The sequence below is a fragment of the Solanum pennellii genome, chromosome 12 (genome assembly GCF_001406875.1).
Source record: "Solanum pennellii chromosome 12, SPENNV200".
In the NCBI taxonomy this organism is placed as follows: Eukaryota; Viridiplantae; Streptophyta; class Magnoliopsida; order Solanales; family Solanaceae; genus Solanum; species Solanum pennellii.
In genome coordinates this window covers 75,013,750-75,019,026 of record NC_028648.1, presented here as the reverse complement: position 1 = coordinate 75,019,026, position 5,277 = coordinate 75,013,750, and positions in this window count along the sequence as shown.

Here is a 5,277-nt window from a genome sequence, read left to right as displayed (position 1 = left end):
TATATATATATATATATATCTTTTTTGAAATAATTTGTATATATAATTAAATGTGACGCCACTTAAACTCATAGTAATGCATAGCCTAGCGTCAAGGTGGTATGATCAATAATACATTGTGGGTTTGATTCCCACACACAACAATTAATTATTTTCCTTTTGAGATTTTAAGTCGACATATTAAATTATTGTTTTGTTGTTATTTTATTCGCTTCACTCAATACTGCTCAATTTTTTTCGTATATGTTGAACCCACTTGGTAAAATTTTTGGGTGTACCAGTGATCCCTCTAATTCTATCAACAATATCAATGCTTCTTGATTTATAGCCTCTTTACACTATTCTACTTCTTTTTTAACACCCTTTTCATCAATGATTAAAAGCCCCAAAATTATTCCCAATCATTTTGGCTTGATAAAAATTCTATAAAGTTAACAACTACACTTGTTATACCATCTGTGTAGGGGGATTACTTAGCATTTGCAAGAACACAAAATGTAATATGTCAAGAAACTGAAGCATCATTTCACTTATGTACTATGCTTATTGCAAGAATATCTAAAAGAAACTGATTGTACTTTCTTTTCAAGTAAACCATGACAATAGACTTTCATTCTTCATGTTGCTTACAAGAATTATGATTTCAGCTTTGGAGGATGGAGAATTACGGAATTTGGTGTAGATTTTAAGACGTGCATAATAGATAAACATGCTCTTTCAACTTGGTCTTTACTAACAAGTATACGTTCCAAATCTATGTATGCACAAGTAGACACTTAAACTTGTATGTAATTAAATGAATACTCACGTCTTCTACATGTCATGCTACATGACATTTTGTTTTCCTACACCTATAATGTCAAATAGGAGATGTGCGTCTATTTGTTTAATTTATACATGTTTTAAGTGTCTACATATGTTTAACCAAAGTTGGAGGGCATAAATAAAAATTGAAGTTAAAGAACATATTTATGTATTTTATGTAGATTTTAAGTTTTGGATTAATTATAGGTATATTACATAAATACGTCATTTCATTTTGTTTCAATTAGTATCTATTCCCTCCATCCTTGAGAGTATTCAAGCAGAACTTTAACTTGTATAAAGTTTACCAAACATAAATGTGTCCTATGTTGCGTCTTGAATGATAAATTTTTTCCTACATGGAGCTGGTCCAATTAAGAGATACATTTATATATTATGTCAATATATTAATTTCAGACCGGGTTCCATGCCTCCTTAATGACTTTTGGGCCGAGATTTTTGCAAAGGGATTCCCTATAGTGCCGTTTATATCATATGTTCCGTTAGCAGGCTATTACACAGTGGGGGGTTTACCCTGTGCGTACAAAGTGCTCACCGGAATGGCAGAGGCTGTGACAAAGGTTGTAGCGGTTAAGGGCCATCTTGGATTCCAAAAAAATGTCCATTTTCTAATAATTATATTATTTTAAATAAACTACTTAAAAAATCAGGGCAATAGTGGGGATAATTCATAGGTTAAGACAAAATTCAGACCTCCATCCCTATCGCTAGATATTCCGTATTTCTAGTGTTAAATTATCATCACCATTCACAAAATTTATTTTTGAGCTTTTATTTAGTCTTTGATAAGAAAAATTAAAAAAATCCTAGGTACTTAGAAAAGGTAAACAAGAAAAAAATTTAAAAGTTAGTTGTAGGATGAATTAGTTGTAAATCTAACCATAGAAGGAAACGAAAATTTTCAAATAAAATTTATGTGGAGTATGATTAGTAAAATAAGAAATTTACACAAGATTTTTTTTTGGATAATTTGTTAAAATACGATGACATCAGATTTGATCCTGATTTTATTCTCGATTCCTAACTTTAATCTGAAATCCAAATCTGAACTCTATTAGAGGCTATGATGATCCTAACTTGGAATTTTTACTTAACTAAGAATTAGGGATCCGACCTTCACATAATATCCAACTTCAACTCAGGATCTTACTTCAAATTCCACCCGAACTTTTGAACCATATCCTAACAAAAATTTTGAGTCAGGTCCATGTCTCAGCTTCAATGGTATATGGGCCCGACTGAATGACATTCATAAACCTTTCAATCATGTCCTTATTTCTGTGGTCGGGCATTATTATTCTCACTTCTACGAAGAGCCACATTGGGGAGGATAAATGCTGAAGGTAGAATTAAATAAAAGCATGATAGCAGAATGGGTTAGAGTTATGTTCAACTAGGTCGTGGGATAAAAGTTATCATGTGTTTGATTGATATTGGGGTTGGGAGACAAAACAAACGTCAAGATCAGGAGTCAAGACTTGTGTAATGGTCTGATGCTTGAAAAAGAATTTCGATACTTTTTATTGTAAGAAGGGAAGCCAAATTTCTTATATTTGAGAAAATAAATCTATTAAAAAGATATTTTCAAAACGCTTAAGTAAACCAAATATGAAAAAAATGAAACAATTTTCCTTCATACAAAAACTCATGCAGATTCTGCTTATGAGTTCAATTTTTTTTATTGATTTGTTTTTAAAAGTTAGGGACAAGGAAAAAGGGAAATCAGCAGGGTATTAGAATAGGAGAGGAGGCACATAAAAGTAACGGTGTCCGATTGGACACTCAGATATACAACTAAATGATACAAAAAGTGATTAAAAAATATATTTTGGACACTCTTAACATAACAAGTTGTTGTAGCCAAGTGATTGCATATGGATTTAGAGGATTGAGGGGTGGGGAGGTCGGATCTATATGGTAGGAGTGAAAATAAGGTGTTTGTTTTACCCATAGAAGTTTCCACCTATTTGTTACCTTGCACTCGAACCCGCAACCTCAACTGTCTTGAAATGTGGAGATAATCACCATTAATGTGGAATGGGACTTCTTTGAAACTTATTTTTTCCACTTTTACTAGGAAAGCAATTTTTCATTTTTAAAAATCCATTATTTGATGATAAAATTAATTAAAGTAAAATATACATTCTTTCACACTAAACACACCCTTAGCCACAACGGTTTGCAATATTTAACGGGGGGATAGGTTTATGTATTAGACCATTTCCAACCCCTTTCTATTTTACTCGCTATTCTATTTATTTGGAAAGCAAAATAGAGAATGCCCTATCCATCCTCTTTTTATATTACTCTCTATACTCCATTTACTGAGTGGTGAATAGTAGTTCTCCAATTTTTGAGAACTACTATATACCTCTCTATTTCACTCTATGGTTATCTTAGTATTGCTTTTATGATATCATTAATTAAGTCTTTATTATTTGTAGTTATTTTCTAATGTAATATAAAATTTAAAAATTATATTATTTAAGAGTTACTACTTATATTCGAATTAATAATTTATTTTAAAAAAGAAATATAACTTTAAATATATAATGTAAAACTATTTTAATACTATTGATATTATACAAGACTATTAACTAATTCTACAATATATGTAAATATTTTTCAAGTAATATAATATCTACAAACATATTATTGATAAGTAGACTACATCCATCAAGAATTAACAGTTTTTCTAATTTGATTCTCAAAAGTTCTCGTCACTTTAAATATGTAATTTAAAATTATAATTATTTTTAATTATGAGAAGGCATAAAATGTGCATGATAATTCAAGCAATTCACTTTTATGTTATAGTGATAAAAGATCAAACTAACTTTTAAATGAGCATGAAAATACTTGATTCAATAGTTTAAAATGGAATAGGGGAGTAAATTAGTATACAAAATAATTGGATAAAAGATGAAATCGTTAATTTAAATGATTTTTAGATACCAAAAAATAAGGACTAAAAATTGATTATTTTTAACTTCGTAATGCATTGATAGAGCATTAGTGGGAGAAATTAACAAGCTTGAAAGTTAAATATTTTTGTAGAATTTAAGATAAAATTTTACGATGATGCAAAAGTGATGATATAATTGTAGCTTATCAATAGTATCACTTTGATTTGAATTGTTCGCTAGTATGTATTATATGTAATATTTGTCGCATGGTTGTTATTTAGAATTAAATAGTTTTATCTTAAATGAAGAATTTGAAAGAATAAAATTTTATTTTACATGAACGTTATACAGATTATTGCGTTTTTATTTACAAAAAAAATAATTTATATTATGGAATAAGGAAATAAAAATGATAATGGGAATAGTAATATAATATTAAAGAGAGAGAAAACGATTCCTTTTTAGAGAGTAAAATAGAGAATTTAGTTGGAGTTGGTTGTCTTAGAAAATAGAGAACTCTATATTTGGAAAGTAAAATGGAGGGTAGAAATAGGTTGTGTATATGGGAGAAGGTCAATATCGAAGTATATTTCTCTTTTGGGAGGAATATTGGGAAAATAATCTAGAAACACTTCTGGAAACTCGTTAACAACAGGGACCTACTCAAGAGTAGAAGATTTGATATCTACATCCCTCACCTTAACTAGATGGTATATGCAACCCTTAGAAATAATCTTTCTAGATTTAAGACAAGAGACAAACAAACCCTTAAGCATAGAATTCACCCTTTCCACTATAGGATAGATTCATTTGGGAACTGAAACTTGACTACACGAGTTCTACAATACATAGAAACCTAACAAAAGTGCAATCAATTCATCACGAGGATGACATCAAAATCTAGCATTTAAAGCTCTACCAAGTCAACAAGAGTAACTCTATCGGATAAGGAAACATGACACTTTCTTGTAGACCCTCTTAGCAACAATAGAATAACAAACAGGAGTAGAGACAACAAAAAGATCTAGCAACACATCAGGAAGAACATAAAATGTCATATCCACATATGACATCATAAAAGACAAAGTTGCACAGGAATCGAGTAAAGCATAAACAGCAAGTTGGAAAACTTTTAACATACATACAGCCACATAAGGAGAAAACTATCAATCACCACGAGTTTGAAGTACATAGAATTGGTTTTTCTTAGGAGCATTGGAACCCGAACCACTAGGAGAAGCTTGGATGCCCTCTCTTCCTTTTGTCGTAACCACTGGGATATCCCTCATCTTAAGAGCACTTTAACTGCAACTAAATAAACCATTCACGCTGGCTAGGAACTTACCCTCGTGGTTTTATCTATACCTAACACAAGTAGACAATAGACAATGATAATCTACTACCATTCTCTTTTGGAGGATTAGGTTAGACACCCTATTTTTTTTTGAACTTATGAGGAGTATCGGAGGAACCTTGACCATAAAAGGTTTGTTTATACCTTGGATTACCATGTCCATCGGACAATGCATGAGAAAAATTTCCATCC